This window comes from Protopterus annectens, chromosome 8.part0 (assembly GCF_019279795.1).
Source record: "Protopterus annectens isolate FY-2018-M chromosome 8.part0, PAN1.0, whole genome shotgun sequence".
Lineage (NCBI taxonomy): Eukaryota > Metazoa > Chordata > Ceratodontiformes > Protopteridae > Protopterus > Protopterus annectens.
This window is the reverse complement of record NC_056741.1, coordinates 1,445,188,985-1,445,207,199: the sequence shown is the minus strand read 5'-3', so window position 1 is coordinate 1,445,207,199 and position 18,215 is coordinate 1,445,188,985. Positions and strand designations below refer to the sequence as shown.

Below are 18,215 nucleotides of genomic sequence, written 5' to 3'. Positions count from 1 at the left end.
GCCCCCAAATATATAACAAGAGTCACTTTAGACTGTTGGATGCATATTTAGGTATGTGAAGTTTGAAAGAGAGGAACGCATTGTCAAGAAAAGAGAAGACAGGTCCTTAATGGGCTACTATTTAAAGGACAACTACAGGAAAAAAAAGGATATATTTAACTGTTCCTTATAATTGGTTTTTTGCAAACCTGTATGTACCAAATAGAAGTAGTCACTACAAATTTGTAACCCTAAATGCCCTCCTGGAGGCAGACATCCCAATGACAGTTTGTTTTCTTGTAAAGAAAAATCTACCCATTAATACACCACAAGTCCACTGTTTCTGACATTACAGTGCCCATAGCTGTACTGTTGCATGGCAGTTCCATTCCCATAGAATGGAACAGAGAACAGCAGCTAATTCTGAGTGACCCAAGTAAATCTATCATTTACTGTCACACAGTGCCTCTTACAAATGTGTTTCCTGCTTATGCGTCACACATTGTGTGAAAAACAAAGCTCCAGAAATATCAGCTCATAGCAGAGATAACAGACTTTTAATAGACATTCAACTCTGACCTGCTTCAGTTCCTTCTCAAGCTACTCCTCCCATATTCCAACACTCAGCTAGCAAGAGTATCAGTTTTCCCACCATGCAAGGTTCTTTGCATGACAATATACATCAAAGAGATTTGCTTGCAGTCTGCCTGGTGTACCAGTAAAAGTGTTCCTTCATCTCTCTCCTATCATCTGAAGAGCACTTTCACAGTAAATCATATTATAAAAATGCTTTTAGCAATCCTTAATATAAAGGTGTCCAAGTATTCCTCTAAACATACCTATAACATACACAGATTACAATTCATCTCGGACACTGACCGATTTAGCTACGTCTGCAAATTAATACTCTAAACATAAAGAACATTCATATTTGTGTTACATAGAATTGCAATCTTCTGCCTTGCTATCCCTTAGGCATGCCACTGATGTGTCCTTACATCTGTAGGTAATACTGCTTTTGTGTGCACATATTCATTAGTGTTATGCTGTTTTGGATGAAACTTAATGTATTCTTTCCTTCATGCTGTGCAGTGCCTACTCACACTGTTCCCGTGTGCATACTGTTCAAACTCACTCTCAGTATTGTTTTGCATTGCAGGCTGCCACAACAAGCTCTTCTATTCACTGATATCCAAAATTTTACGCATTTCCTCAAGAAGCTAGGTAAATCAGACTACCTCTAACAATATGTTTTATACCACAGTCATTTTTTTGTGCAACTGTGACTGTTGCATTTCAATTACCATACAAATTTAATTCTTACATCAGGGATCAAGCATGAAAGGCCATTTTGCAGAGGAATATCAACAAAGCCAATGTGATATCAATACTTAGTAGAATTATTCACAAACATCAACTCATACATACCACAGGGATGGACTATGGCTTCATAAAAAGAAAACGGTGCAAAGGGAAAAGTTTGGGTTTTAAATAGCTGAGCTGTAACTTCAAAGCACAGGCAAGCCAGCAAATGTACAAACAGTCCATGGCAAAAAACACTGCCTATAGGAGAAAGATTAAAAGAAATTCTCTTTAGTCAGAAGACGGAGCAATTATGTAGATAAGACACCTTTCAGACATCACAACTCTTCAGTGTAACTTCAATTGATTGTTCAGCAACAGAAGATGAAGGAGGAGTGATGCATATGCATGGGAACCCTAAGTCACAGACAGTGGCTTAGCATATTCACAGGAATCTTGACAAGAGTATCAGATGAGGTATAAGAAGTACCACAGAGGAAACTAGTTTTTAAACTGAAGATACGCATTAATATCCACATGATGCTTGTGTCAACAGTTACATCTAAGCATGGGCAGGTCACCAGAAAAAAGCTCAAAACAAATATACATCCATATTTGTGCAATCTTTATTCCACTCTACCATCTGACTGTCAATTACTGGTTTCCTTACATGCATACCATACAGACTGCTTATGCAGGTCACATCAAAAAAGGTACATTATCAAATGGAAGGCAGGAAGGGTGTATATCACGTTATCAAATTTTTAAAAGTTCAAACATCATATGGTCGAAGCCATATGATCGAACTTTTAAAAGCTTGAAAAGCTAAAAAAAAAAAAAATTAACAGAAAAAACCTACCTGACAATTTTAAGCGGAGGGGGTTATCTCCCCTGCACCCCACCCCACCCCGCTCTTTAAATATACCAACTACGAGATTGCACTACAGTGCAATAAAAGGGAAATCTTCCCATTCCTCACGTTACAGAGATTTCCACTGAAACGTTCAACTTTTAAAAGTTCGATCATATAGTGTCGACCATATGACGGTCAAACTTTTAACAGTTCGATAACGTAATATACACCCGGCAGGAAATATGGAGGACACTGACTCTTGTTCACAGCATATTGTGGCATTTATATACAACTGTGAAATACACTAAAGTACAGTCATCAAAATACCTTGCTCCGTGCATCAGACCACATAGCACCATCATTCTGGCTTCCAGGTACAGTTTAAAACACATTGTGATCTACCAAGTATGCACGCTTAATGAAGAATACACAGACATACGTACATACATACATGACTTATCTAGAACATGTTAGAAGAAGTAAAGCCACTGCTGTGTATTCGGGCATACTGATTACCTGTAATGCATATCTAACAACGTATGAAGCACTACTGGGAACACCTTTCTTCTACAATACCACTGTAGGACCATTACTTCATGTGTAACAACCTTACAACAGGATCACTACTGAAAATTGGCCAAGTACTATTGTGGATAAATGATTTGACCCCTAGGTTATGTGTCTAGTATTCACTGCACATTTTTAACATATTCTCCACTCAGTATATATATCTTGGTATATATTTTCAAGAAATTTCTTTTATGCTATTACCATGCTTTTGTTTATTTGTGGAAAGACATACAAGAACATGTTAAATAGAAATCCTACTGGTTATTCCTATTACTTCTCATCTACCACCAAAAACACAGATTATGGCAAGGTTTGACTGCACTCCACAAAGTGTGTTACGTGCCCTATAATGGCTGTGTGGCTGCCATAAAGTTCAGCAACCATAGGTCAATAAGCTACTGGCCGGCCGGTATGTGGTTGCCCAGCCCGGGTTGCCTTGGATAGCTCAGTTGAGCAAAAGCTGGATGTAAAACCAATAAACCTGTCAAACATGAACTGAGAATTGCTACACAATGTAGGTTCACTGACAGGATGCAGCTTGGAAGTGGATTACATGATGGTAAGGAGGAATATGGACATCTTATGTATGCAGGAGACAAGATGGAAGGGCACTGCAGACAAGCCACTTGGCTAGGGGATCCAGACTCCACTACTGAGGTGGCGGACAGGCTAGAAATGGTGCAGGAATTGTGGTGAGAGAGAGGCTTCAGAAGGCAGTGAGGGATATCATCAGAATTAATGCCAAACTCATGGGAATCCGACTCCAGTGTAATGAGAGGGTGGTATTCATAACCTCAGCCTACGCCCCACAGCAGGGTTGTAAAATGAGGAAAAGAGTGCATTCAGACACCAGCTGTAGAACCTAATATATAAAACAGGACAACATGAACTGGTGTTGATAATGTGTGACTTGAATGCACATATCAGGACAGACAGAACAGGATATGAGGACTGCCTGGGTCCTCATGGGTGGGGCAACAGGAATAAAGAAGGAGAAGTCATTCTAGACTTCTGTCTGGCAAATGGCTTGATAGTAGCCAAGACATGGTTCAGATTCACACGTAAGAGTGGCCAATATGCAACTTGGGTAGGACTTCCCTGATAAGGAAAGGGCACTAGGGTATAATAAATGACTGCAAAGTCATACACAGCAAAAGAGCCAGCCCACAGCATAAACTACTGGTTGCCACAATCAGCTGCAAGCAGTGGTCAGAGAGGGCTTTAAGGTCAACAGAGACCAGAATGCAGACCTGGAAGTTGACAGGAGAGAAGGTACAACAGTGCAAGGAATTACTCTGGGCTCCAGCACCCCGAGAAGAGGAGTAAAGAGGTGCAGTTGAAGAATAGCAGCACCTCAAGACAGCATAAGTGAGGACTACAGAACTGATATGCGGCTGAGCCAGGTATGTTAATAAGGTACATAAGGAAAGTGGGTGGTGGAATGCAGCAGTCAAGGAACTCCACAAAAGAAAAATAAGAGTGCAGGAAGAAGTGGGAGATAGAAAAGACCAACCAGCCTAAGAAGGAATACTGTTTGCCTAACAACGAAGCTAAGAAAGGTGCTGCAATAGCAAGGAAAAGCACATTAGAGGCACTCTACCAGCTTCTGCAAAGAAACTCAGCATGTGTCACAAAGAAACTGCATCAGGTTGCAAGGCCAAGAAAGAAAGATAAAGAAGACAGTTAAACACCCTTCATAAGGAACGCCATCAACAACATGTTCACCAGTCCACAGGACATCAAAAGCAGATGGAAGGAGTACTTCTATCAGCTTAGGAATGACAGAAGCTTTACTGCCCCAAAAGCAGGCTATGATAAATAATGACCAGGATACCACCCTGGAAGAAGTACGAATATCACTAAGGAAAATGAAGTCAGGAAAGCAGCAGGCTCAGATGAGGTTACAGCAGATATGATAACGATGCTGGATGATATAGGAGAAATAGCTCCTGAGGGTACTCATAGCAGTGTGGAGAGAAAGACTTATCCCAGGTGACTGGAATATAAGCATGTGTGCCAGTGTACAAAAACAAACAGGACATCCACAACTGTGAGCAGTACAGACGCATCAAACTCTTGCCACACTGCATGAAAGTTATGGAGAGGGTAACTGATAAACAGATACGCAGGGTAGTAGAATGTAAGGTGGGAGATGAGGACTTCATAATCAGATCAGGATGCAGTACAACTGACCCAATGTTTACAGTGAAAAAGCTGAGAAGAAGCTAGAGATGAAGAAAGAGTCCAAATGCTCATTCTTATACTTGGAGAAAGCAGATGACAAGGTCCCAAGAGAGCTGAGCTGGGCAATACTGCAGTGGTTCGAAGTCCCAGAAACATTGGTAGAACTGGTGTGAGCTGAGCACAAGGACAAAATAGGTACAAAGAGTGTTCGGTCTCACAGCTGGGTCAACTGATGCACCCATAATTGGATCTGGTTTTCTGTCTAAAGCAGAATCGCTTATAGAACAGTGCAAATTGCCACTCACTAAATGTGCAATTTTGCCAATGAGAAAGAAACCACAATGCCCACTTTAAAGGGTGTTAGTGAATGAAGTGATGCAGGTGGAGGGGTGCAGTTCCCTGGTTACAAACCATATTACCCACAACTTACCTTACTCATGTTTTTTTCATTTACTATATCTACAGTTCTGATGTGACTGGCGTCTGTTTGAGGGCAATTCCTGATATGCTGTACCTCTACCATTCCACAATGCTGATGCACCAGCTGGTAAAACAAAAAAAAAATACACCATTTCTGAATCAGCTTGTGCAAACATTATTGAGACTTACAAACTGCATTTACCTCTTACCTGCAAATCCAAGTAGCTGACATCAGAGAGATTTGTCATGAGAATTTTTCTCTTGCATACCATAGGAACTGCAGCCCTTGAATGCAGCTAAGATGCTGAGTGACTGAGGCATTAGCTGGAAAGCAATGCTGTGCACAGGCAGAGGAAGTGGTAAACATTTGCCTCATTATTCACAAGTGCAGTACTCCCTCTGTACTAAGTCTTACCACGTAAAAGTAATGTTTTTTTTTTTAATTTGTAACTGAACACTGCTTTCTTTATAAAGTCAAGGACCAATGAGTCTAAACCTAAAAAAAGCTGCACAGAAAGTAAGTGTGTGTGTGTGTGTGTGTGTGTGTGTGTGTGTGTGTGTGTATAAATATATATATATATATATATATTATATACACACACACATCTGGGTCCTATCTGTAAATGGGCTGTTCAAACAGGGCATTCATGCACGCACACACACGCATATATGTGTGTGTGTGTATAATTATGGGTCTACTTTGTTTAGTTGAATCTCATTTCAGTGAATCTCATTTCACTGAATTGCAGTTAGTATATATGGCACTGTATAGGGTACTGTAGCGCAAGTAAAAGGTATATGCCCTTTTCCCCACTGTAGTGCAATCCTGGAGTTAGTATATATAGTTGGGGTGTGTAGGGAGCACAGCCCCCACATTGGGGGGTGTGGGGTGCATAGCCCCCACTTACTTTGAGTACATATTGTCTTCTGAAGAGAATTAATCATTGGTGCTGTAACTATGCATGTCTATTGTTTAAAATGCATTGTTTTGAAGTTTTTGGTAAAATACAATATAAAACAAACAAGGAGGGGGCTAGGCCCCCCATCCCCCCAACTATATATACATTAGTGTTTGTATTACTGTGCTTTAAAAATACAATTAGTGACATCAAGTAGAAAAAAAAGAGATCTTGGAAAGTGTTGTAATGATAATACTTATAACCAAGGACAGCAGAGAACTGCTGAGTGCATACCTGTATATTTCAACTAAAATGCTACTATGACTGCCAGAACAACAGCTCCATGAGCTGCAGATACAGCTAAAACAATCCATCAGAAAAATAAACGCCACCAGCAAGTGGAACAAAAAAGATCGTTCCCCTAGTTAAGCAGCATCCTAATTTTTATTGCAGGTTTAAAGGTTCTGCATACTTAATTGAAGTGGCATTTCTGGGTCATAAGAAATGGAGGAGGGTAATTCTTGGTGGGCGGTCCTTCAACCACAACATTAAAACTAAGGAAAAAAGATAAAGGACATTATTACGGAGTCATTCCAGCAGTCATATACTGTAAGCAGCACCCCAAGAGTGTTTTAAGGATGAAGATGGCTTATATTACCAGAGCTGCAGGCATACAATTATGCAGGCATGGGGAGCTGAAAAAACAGTCAAAGTTACCATGTCCTACAGCTTTGGCAATATTCTATGCTGATACATTGAAAAGACAGGGGAGAAACTCACATCAGAAATGAGGAACCCTGTGTGGAAGCTCGTAGTGGTCCTTCAAGGTTCTCTCATAAAACAGCTTTAGAGCCAGTAACGTCTACAATGAAACAATCTCCAAGGACACTTATGACAAGCAACAGCCCTTCATCATAGAAGAAGCAAGACGCCAGATCCAAAACACCAAGTAAGACTACTCCATCTAGCAAGGCCAGTGACTTTGGTAGAAGAGAGGCCAGCAAAAATTGCAATGCTTGGGATATGACCCAAGTCAAGGTGGAAATGAAAAGCTAGCTATATCTGCAAGACAGGGAACAGGAACCACAAAGGAATAAATGCTCCTGTGATGCAAATAACAAAATAAAACAACAGCAAATTCCAGTTCATACACAGGAACAAAAACGGCAGAAGAACCAAAGTCAAAGCAATAGTGCAAATGCTCCAAAGTCCAAATAAGCAGATGTTCCAAAATTCCAAAGGAATAGAACTTGAACACATAAACGAGCGAATAAAATTATAAGCAGAATTAAAACACATCCGAGCAGAAACATTATATATGTTGTACCATCATTTTCAATTTAGGTTTAGGTAATCTTCTTTTTCGAAGAATGAGTCGTAAGCATACTTTATCATTCAACCCTGGTGGTCTATCCGCTCTACATTATTTTCTGTACCAATTCTAATTTGATACTGACAATATTTTTAGACAACCAATCTCTGGACATGAATTCTGTTTTAACACTCAGACCAATTGCCTGAGTGTTAATGTTGTCTATTTGTGCTGGGTGCATGACAGGCACAGCATTTTATATTGGAAAAACCAATAGACAACTACGAGAACGTATCAGAGAACATATTTATCATATCAGATTTGGTACAGAAAATAATGCGTTAGCCAAACATTGTAAGCAATTAGGTGCATCACATCATTTTAAATTTTTTGTCATGCAGATTATTGTACCAAGTACCAGAGGGGGCGATATAGATAGTTATACCGAAGAATGTGAGCTACGATGGATCATCCGCTGTAGAGCGGATAGACCACCAGGGTTGAATGATAAAGTATGCTTGCGACCCATTCTTCGAAAAAGAAGACTACCTAAACCTAAATTGAAAATGATGGTACAACATATATAACGTTTCTGCTTGGATGTGTTTTAATTCTGCTTACAATTTTAGATGTTTTATGTGTTTTTTATATATGTTAATGGCATTGTTATTGTATTATTATGAATGAAGTTATAGAAGGATGTATTTGCTTTTATTTTAATTAACTGAAATCTTCGAAGCATGTGACTGTGAATATCCTATCACATGAACTTACTTGTTATTTAAATGATTCAATTTTGTCTATGGTTTTATAGTTTGATGAAGCCTTAGGGTAAAAGCGCTTACTTCTGCAATAAATGTATTCATTTTTATTCGCTCGTTTTTGTGTTCAAGTTCTATTCCTTTGGAATTTTGGAACATCTGCTTATTTGGACTTTGGAGCATTTACACTATTGCTTTGACTTTGGTTCTCCTGCCGTTTTTGTTCCTGTGTATGAACTGGAATTTGCTGTTGTTTTATATCTGCAAGACAGCAGCCTCTTGTAGTACATACTAGGTTTGGAAAGGACTACACGGGGTTGGTAAATCCAAAGCTCACCTGTACAATGTAAAAATCTGCATATACACTACTGAAATAATTGTGCTGCCATTCAAATCAATATCTTGCAAGGGTTACTACTCCAAAAATGTTTACAAATTCTGTTCTGCGCCAGTATGTCATCAGTGTTCAAAGTCTTGAAGCTGTCATGTGACAGAATGACAGCATCTGGGAAGCAGAATGTTTCTTGTAAGACTAGACTGTTAAGAGAAATATATTGGAGATGCAGCTGGACTCATGTCTGTCTATACAGTTAAGAAACAGATCAGCAATGTACAACAATTTAAATGCATCTATAATGATGAAGGCCACACCTGTCATACAAGATGGGGCAAGTGAGTCAAGGGGAATAAGGCATGTATAATACAGAGTAACTAGTGTATTTATTACTAAATTTTGTAGTGTAACAAGTTGTATCACTTTATTGCCAATATTTGTAGTGATTCTTGTAAATATTGTAACTACCTTGTTGTAGCCACCTCTGTACTGTAATTACCTTGTTGCATTTGTGCATTGGAGCTTTTCTCCCAGGGCCTCCACTGAAAATGGGCTCTGCTCAGCCCAGTGGACTTTCCTGGTAAACAAATGTCAATAGATAAATAAATAAGTAGTGTAGGTCCATGTGGATGGATAATAGCTCTGGGATAAGAAAATGATTCATACAAATAAGGGATATTGAACAACAGGTCCGTAACAATACAGTGTTCATTTGGAATGAAAAACAGAGTAGAAACAAAATGTTTCTTGTGTTTGTAAAACTGAGGAGCAAACAGATGATACAGAACTCCTTGTATAGGTAAGTATATGGGTCAGGTGTGTCTGTGTGTATATGCAAATACTGGAGATGGTGAAAGTATAGCTGTGTAATTTGGACTTGCCTACAACTGTAGATATTCAAAAATTTCACTCCTGCAGTAGCCTATGGAATGTATCCTGCCAAGGATACAAGAACTAGCAGTCTTCTAAAAGCTTTCATTCCCCCACCCACACTGTCACTTTGGCTGAGGCTAATTCCTATTTGGAGAGCTATATAAACAGCCAGAGTAACTAAAAATCTTCAGGATTTTCTTGACCCCCAAAGAAAAATGGGGAACTATTACTTAGCAACCATTAAAAGATGGACATTATAAAAATACACACACACACACACACACACACACACACACACACACACACACACACACACACACACACACACACACACAAATACCCTGCAACAAAAATGCACAAGAAGGGTTTGTTGTGTGGGTGCAGCTACTGCAGCAGTGAAGAATTCAAATATCGACTGTTACAGATAAGAGCAACTTACACAAACGTATTATGTCCATTACCAAGACTCCTGCAGCAACCTATGGGTAGACTAGATAGCTTATACAACCAGGAGGATGAAAGGATAAAGGGAAAGGATTCCCTGGAGAATGGTCCTAGCAAATCCAGCTTTGGATCTGGAAAAGGAATTCAGTTTGTAATAATTTGTAAAAGTATGGATGAAGGACCAAGTTGCTGCCCCTAGAAGAGTCCATCCCATTCCAGTATGCCATCACAGAAGCTTGGGTTCTAGTACAGTGAACCTTAATTAATCTTGCTTGCTCAAAGCTGCAGTGAGTTAGGCCTTCTGTCCTTGCTCTTCTGTTTTCCAAAAACCTGCTGTGAGACTACAAAAGAGAAGTGCTTCTTTTCAGCTGTTTTCTACACTTCTGATGAATAAAACAATATTTCATGCATATCTGTTTAAACTGTGCAACTGCTTTTTAGGCTTAGTGAATTCAATCCTTACCTCTGTTCTGATGTTGTACCCACACCTAGCCAAAGGTTGTTGTGGTCTTAAGGCTTGGTGGCTTTTTAGTTGCCTGCCTCTACTATAAATCTGACACCGGACACTCCTCAAAGTCCCATTGCATCAGCTCATTCTACTGAGTACAGTAAGATCACTTGAGATGGCCAACCCATTGCATCAACTCATTCTACTGAGAACAATGAGATCAGTTGTGAAGGACCACCCCTTTAGTTTCTTAACCTTGAATTATCTTCCGTCTTCTCACGTTCTAGTTAAAAATATATATATTATCATGCCTCTTCCTACTTCATTTTGCTGCTTGCTGCTTGTACTTAGGTGTTCAACTACATTTAGTTTGCCACATTTGTTACTACTTGTCGGTAGCCTGATTAAATTGATGACAGTATTCTACTGAATTGCTACTTTACTTCAACTGTTTTTTTACTGCTGCAGTTGTGAGCTAATTTAATCACATTTGCACTGTTTTAAAGCAATTTAATGTTTAACTGCATTTCATTACTTTTTAACTATATTTTTATACAGTGAGTTCTGTTTTTGTCTGCAAGTGGCTAATCTGTGTTTTTGGTGAGTTTTACTGTGTTCTTAAACTTTAAATTGAGTAGCATACTCAGACATGCGTGAGTAAATGGGTGTGCCTTCGTTGAAGGTTGGGCGTCGAGCTGGCACCTCTGTGTTTCGTAAAATCTACTGCCAATCATTAGCGGACTTGAGTTCCGCTGTGACGACGCCTTACCAGGGAAAAAGCCAAAAGACAAACAACAACTCTGGATACAGCTTTGCTGCATCCAGAGCGGTTTGTTTTTGCCTTCTGTGTTTCTGGCAGCCATCTTGTGTTGGTAGGGGCCTATCGCCTCTGCTAGTGTAAGTAGCAGGGCTGCCTGTACATTGTCTATCACAGGTTGATTGGTAAAGAAAGTGGGGACTAGCAGGATTGGCTAGATTTCTGTGTTACAAGAATCTTTTATTCTTTTATTTTTTGTAGTATTTAAATCCTGTGTTTGCACTGGTTTGGGCTTGTTTGCACATCACGCACTGCAACTGCACTATTTTTAACCCTTTGTATGGTATTCCAGCTACACATTTTCCATTAGTAGCACTTGTCTAATCATCTAGTAGTAGTATTCCTCTTAGACCTTCCACCATTTACCCTCTTAGCTCTCTCTGGCCTCTCTCCCTCAGATACTGACAAATATGGATGGACAATTTCCTACAGTTTCCCCTGTCAGTCTCGGTGAGATGGGCATACTGAGACACTGTAGTAACTGCCTCATGTACATGGACAACTCAATACTACTGCCACGTAGGAACACAACTTGTGAAAGATGCAATTACATTAAGAACCTAGAGTCTATGCTCTCTCCCTCACAAGCTAGTATATCTGGCACCAAGAAGGCTGTCAACACAAAACACCACACCTCAACCACCACCCACACCTACATAACATGCACCCACATATGCAAAGGTTGTCAACAAAATCATACCCAAACAAAAGAGACCTCTGAGGCAAAAACACACACAAACTCCACTGCCCACCACACCACACACAGTCCACACACCTGTGTCTCACAGCCACTAAGACCCAATCACAAACCCAACATATTAGTCATAGGAGACTCTGTTGTAAAACACACAGCTGTGCCCCTCACCGGGCTGGATAAGGAGAAAGTCACGGTTAGTTGTTTGTCAGGTGCCAGAATCTGCCATATCACCCATGCACTCAAGTCTGTCAACAACAAGTACTGTTATGACTCTGTCATAGTCCATGTTAGCATGAATGACTTGAGATGTATCTCCCTGTACTACATGAACAGACATATGATCAATCTCACTGCATATGTGACCTAGGCAAATATGTTCCTAGCCTTAAGCTGCATTCTACCATCACCCAGAAAGATTCTTCAATACAAACGGAAAATGATTGACTTTAAAAATTGGCTTAGTTTCTGGTGTCATTCCAAGGGGATCCAGTACATGACAGTCTGGGAAGACATGATCGACAGACCACGATGCTTTGCCAGAGATGGCCTGCATCTGTCTCCCTTGGCCTTCAGGCTTCTGGAAAGAGCTCTTGCCTCCCCCATAGTGCCTTTTTTAGGCAATGCCATGAGGTCAAAACTACCAAAATGAAAATTTCCTCAAAATGCAAATTAAAAGGTCATGCTGCTAAACATTGGGAGTCTAAACATGAAACTATACTCATTGCAAGCATTCTTAACCCTGGAAAATACTGACATTTGTGCAGCCATAGAAACCTGGTTCAAAGCTATGAAGTGCCCTCCAGCCATACCAGGTTACTCATCCTATCATACATTCCATTCAGACCCCAAACCATGGGCAGCAAAGCAAAAGGAGGTGGAGTTGCAATATATATATATATATATATATATATATATATATATATATATATACATAAAATACATACACACCTCCAGGCTAGTCAAACAGTATGATGTACAGGAGACGCTCCAGATGCCGTTAACCATTGACAAGACCCCTATTCAAATCATGGCACAGTGGCAGCATTGTCACATCACAGTCAGAGGTTCTCAGTTCAATTTTTAGTTGGGGTGCCTTCTGTACAGATAATGCATGCCCTCCCCGCATTCGTGTGGGTTTCCTCTTTGTGGTCTGGTTTCCTTCCACATTTCAAAGACATGCATTTGGAGCTTTTCTCCTCGGGCCTCCTTTGAAAACTGGCTTTGTTCCAAATCGGACTTTCCCGGTAAACAAATGTTAAATAAAATAAAAAATCATAGCTAGCTACAGACTCTCCCAACTTACTCAAGATACCCACTCTACCTTCGAATCTATCAAGATTTAACTCCTGGGTGACTAAACATCCAACCACAGATTGAAGAACTACTCATGCCAAAACACAAATGCCCAGTGATTCCTTGATTTTGTCAATGCAAATGCCTTGAACCAGCTGGTACACACCCCCACAAGAGGTGATAACATCTTGGACTTGGTATTAACCAACATGGGTAACCATTGAAAGTATCCCTACAGTGTCATCCTCACTTTTGAAGTCACCATCTCCCCCTGACCCCCCCCACCCCGCTAGGGTCAAACAAAAAAACTTCTCCAAAGCTGATTACAACCTCCTGAGGAAAGGTATAAACAGCTTTACAGCCCCCCCCCCACCATAAGAACTGGCACATGTCCAAAACTACACCAAAGTATTATACAAGCATTTATATAGCTGCATGGAATCTGGAATACCAGACAGGACAAAATCTTCCTCCTCAAGGAAGAGTAAACATGTCTGGTGGACATCTGCAATAAATAAAGTCTATAATAAAAGGAAAAAAATGCTGTCCAGGACCAAGAAGGTGCAGGTGCCTAATTGGAAGCAATCTCTACCTAGTCTGAACAAGCAAATTAAGAGCACTAGTGAAATCCAACAAAGCAAACTTTGAGCTCAAACTGGCCACAGACAATCATAAATCCTTCTTCAGATATGTCCGCAATCTCAAAGAAGCACTCAGATCTGCTCAGGTTTGGTGGTCAAGCGCACCACATACACAAATGCCAAAGGTATAGCCAACCTGCTTGCAGACAGGTTCAGTGAAAACTTCACCCCTCTGTCCCCCCCCCCATCAGTAAATCAGGACATCCCCAGCACCTGACCCCTTCTCCTTATCCCTAGGGAGCCAGTCATCACTGCCTTCTCAAAGGAAAAAAATACAGCCTCCATGGTACCCAGTAATATCCCAGGCTGCATCCTACATGAACTCAGGAAAGGCATCCTATTCAACCAAAGCCTGAGTACCGGTTTCATCCCAGCCGAGTGGAGAACAGCCACGGTCATCCCTCTGCACAAAGGTAGAGCGTCCACTAATCCAGAAAATTATAGAACCATCAGCCTAACTAGCTTGATATGCAAGGCCATGAAACAGATTGTCATGGACCTCATTAACAAGGACATTGGCAACCTCCAAGCATTCAATCCCACACAGTTTGGTTTTGTCAAGGGGAGGTCATGCCTGTTAAATTTGCTCGATTTCATTGAGACAGTCACCAAAGCCATCAACAAGGGGAAGACGGTGCACACCAACTACTTTGACCTGGCCAAGGCCTTTGATACTGTTCCTCACTCGGGTATAATAGATAAAATCTCTCAACTAGACATCAATCCATATGTTACCAGATGGGTAGCAAACTGGCCCACTGATCAAACCCACATAGTCAAAATAGGGGAGGCCACCTCAACCAGTAGACCCGTAATGAGCAGCGTAACCCCAGGGATCAGTCTTGGAGCCTCTGTTGTTTGGGATATACTTTTCTGAGGTGCAGGCCAAAACCAGTGGGCTACGGCTGACCAAATTTACAGATGCCTCCAAGCTGGGCACTGTCATCAATTCCCCTAGTGATGTGGAAATCCTCCAAGAGGGTCTCACCCAAAGAAATGACTGGTGCCAAAAACATGGCCTCAAACTGAATGCCAAAAAATGCATCATCATCCCCTTTGGAGAGAGTGACGTCTCCACAAATTATCACATTAATAACAAGGTCCTAAGCATACACTCAGTTGTGAGGGACTTAGGCACCCCAGTTGATAGCAAGCTGACTTTTGACCACCACATTGCCTCCACTGTACAGAAAGCTTTCTACATGCCCCACCTTATTAGTAAGGGTATCTCATCCAGGGACAAGGAGGTCATGACATACCTGTATTCTTCCCTTAGAAGACCCATTATGGAGAACAATGCTCCTTTCGGCATGTACCTTACAAAGCACATGCAGCAGCTGGACAGACCACAGAGGTTCCTCAACAGGAGAATCCAGGGCCTCAAACATCTACCCTACACAGACAGGATAAAATCCCTGTCTCTCTACTCAGCCTCATATAGACTTCGCAGAGGTGACCTCTGTTTGGCATGCCTTGATGGGACTGCTGCACATCTGCAAGTCAAGGTCCACTTGAGTAACCTGCATGAGTGACCTCAACCTAGTCTGTGACATCAATAGGAGTTGTTGGCAGGACAGATTTGTGTCCAAGAGACTTCCCTTCTGTGGAATGCACTCCCTCTCCACGTCAAGCAGAGTACCTTATTAACCCTTTTTAAGTGCAACCTGGATACCTGGATGGGGAACAGAAAATACTCCCCTGGGATTCTACCCATGTCCCTGCTGGACAGGGGCACTGTTTGGCGATTTGTTGGAATATGGGTTAAATTCTTGGCTAGGCTTTTAAGGGCCTCAGGGCCAGTAGCTTAGTAACTTCCTATGATCCTATGAATATTGCCTGGAATAGATAGTAGTAATAATAAAAACAATAGCAGAGGACAACTATTTATAAACAGTCTGTTTAAACATGGGGTGACCTTTCTTATTCCCAGAAGAGGAAACAAAGAGTTGGTTAGCTTTCCTAAAATGACTTTGTTCTGTCACGACAGTACCAAAGTTGGCTATGTACATCCAGGAGTTTACAGAGTGTTTTCTCCCTTGTTTTTGGGTTCTAGATAGAAAACAGGGAGATTAATGGTTTGATTCAATATGAACTCTGAAACCACCTTGAGAATAAAAGAGGGATTTGTGCACAGAGTGACTGTCTTTCTACGGACACCCAGATAGGATTCTCCCACCATGAGAACTTGCAACTCAGATACTCTTATTGTGGCTGTCAGAGCAATAACAGCAGTAGTTTTCCAGGCACTGAACCTTAAATATGAGTGACAAGCAGATTAAACAGCAACAGTCAGCTTTTCTAACACAAAGTTGTGATCCCAAGCAGGAGGAACTTGTCTTCAATTTTATCTCTAGTGTAAAACTTCTGTTAGAATCTGTTTAAAAATAAGCAGGAGACAAGGGGATCCATGGGCAGGAACGCAGAAATAGAAACAAGATGTACCTTTATAGAGGCTCAAGACAGTAACTCACAAAAATATTTAATGATCAGTATTTGACCATTAGTGGTCCAAGATCCTTACTGGATTTCTGGGTATTGGGTGGCACCAACTCTAAAATCTCTTCAACGTGCCAATATATGATTTTCAAGTAGCAGTCTTTCTGGTAACCATTTGAAATGAAACACCATTAGAGTGCGTCCTGAAACGCAGACTGAATGGCCAAAAGATTGGACTTGCCTGTGATGCCATTTCTTGGAATATTCCCCATTCCCAGAAGTATGATGATCTCTGAGTTGGTATATACAAGTCTGGGGGATGTTGGGGGTTGCCCCCATGTGGGGGGGGACGACAAAAAGAAGTTTTAAAGAAGAAGAGTGAGTTTTGAGACTCACGCTTTTCCTGTGTTCTTTTTTTTTTCAACTTGTCACTCGGGATTTCACGTGCCAATATTTCAATAGGCAGCCAGGCTTTCTTCTCTCCTTCAATACCTGCTGCACACCTTCTTGAAAGGGGAAGGTATCAAAACTATATCACCCAGGCAGTCAGTTGCAGTTATTTGATCTTGGGGTGTATTGTACTCCACTTGTCCTCTGTGAATATATCCAATCTGTGAAGAAGCTACTGGTAATTTCCCATGGCCAATTCCATAAGGGAGAACCAATTTTGCCTAGTTCAAAAGGGAGCCACTACGCTGATTCTAGCAGAGTCTTTTTCAAGCTTCAGAATTAACCTGGAGATCATTAGAAAGGTGGTAAATCCATAAAAGAGCACCCCTAATCACAAGAATGAAAGAGCATAGATTTTTCAGGCCTGCTTGCAGGGGGGGTCCGTTTAGTCATCTGTTGTGGAAGGAGGTGAACAGGTCTACTTGGTGTGTTCCCCATATCTGGGAAACCTCTGGAAGGCCTATGCACTGAGTTCCCATTCATGAGGATCTAACCAGGATCTGCTTAGCTTGTCTACCACTATGGTCTATTCTTATAGTACGCCAGAAGCTAACTCCCAAGGTATCACTGCCAGCCAGCACAGGGGTATGGCCTGGTGTCCTCCTACTTTATGTACCACATTCTGGTGGAGAGAAAACAAATTAAGAAAAAAATATCCCAAAATGTACTCAAGCACCAAACATAAAATACATTTCTATTCCTGAAATACACTTCAAGTGCTTAAATATAGCACCTTCACACAAAATGACTCAAACAGTAAAATGAAGGCAAGTAGTCATGAAGTGTACATAAGCACCAAAGCACTCAAGTACATAAAAACAATTTCTTATATTAGTTGAATTGTTAGTTGTATTTTACTATGTGGTTTTGTTCACATGATTATTGAACTGCAGTTTTATTCTTCAAGTTGTGTTATGTAAAAGCTAATAAAAGTCTATTTGAAAAAAAACAAAAAAAAAAAAAACAAACAATTTCTAAGCTTAAAATCCTTGCACTTTAGTTAAAATGCAGTACATACGTCTCACAAAACAGTCCCAGTATTCAATAAGAAGCTCTGTTGTAAAAAAAAAAAAAAGATTGCAGTTCCTCACAAGAAACTTATGATATTATTAAAATTGCCAGCATTCTTCAGAAAACAGAAAACACATCAAAAATATTTTCTATGTGGAAAGTTTCTCCTATGGGGACTTGTCTGTCAGAAATGAAGCCTGTAGTCAATTGCCGTTTACTGTGAAACCTCTCTGATTTTATTCCCTGAAGTGCTAAGTAAGTTCTGAAGATTTTTAGCCACTCTGGCTGTTAATGTAGTAACTTTCTAAAATGGGATCAGCCTAGGAGTGAGAGTGACGCTGTAGGAAGGGCTGAAAGCTTTTAGAAGCTGAGCATTTGTAACTTTGGCAGAATCCAAACTACAAGCTACTGCAGCAGTCAGAACAACCATTATGCCTTTTCTCCCCACTGTTGAGTGATTGCTAAGTTGATATATATAACTAACAGGGTGT

At 40.7% G+C, this 18,215-nt stretch overlaps 1 protein-coding gene across 1 annotated transcript in view; it reads right to left on the bottom strand.

Annotated features, from left to right (window-relative positions):
• LOC122808498 (involucrin-like) overlaps nucleotides 1–18,215 on the bottom strand; it is a 145,725-nt gene that overhangs the window by 45,189 nt on the left and 82,321 nt on the right. The gene's annotated exons all lie outside the window — the stretch shown is intronic.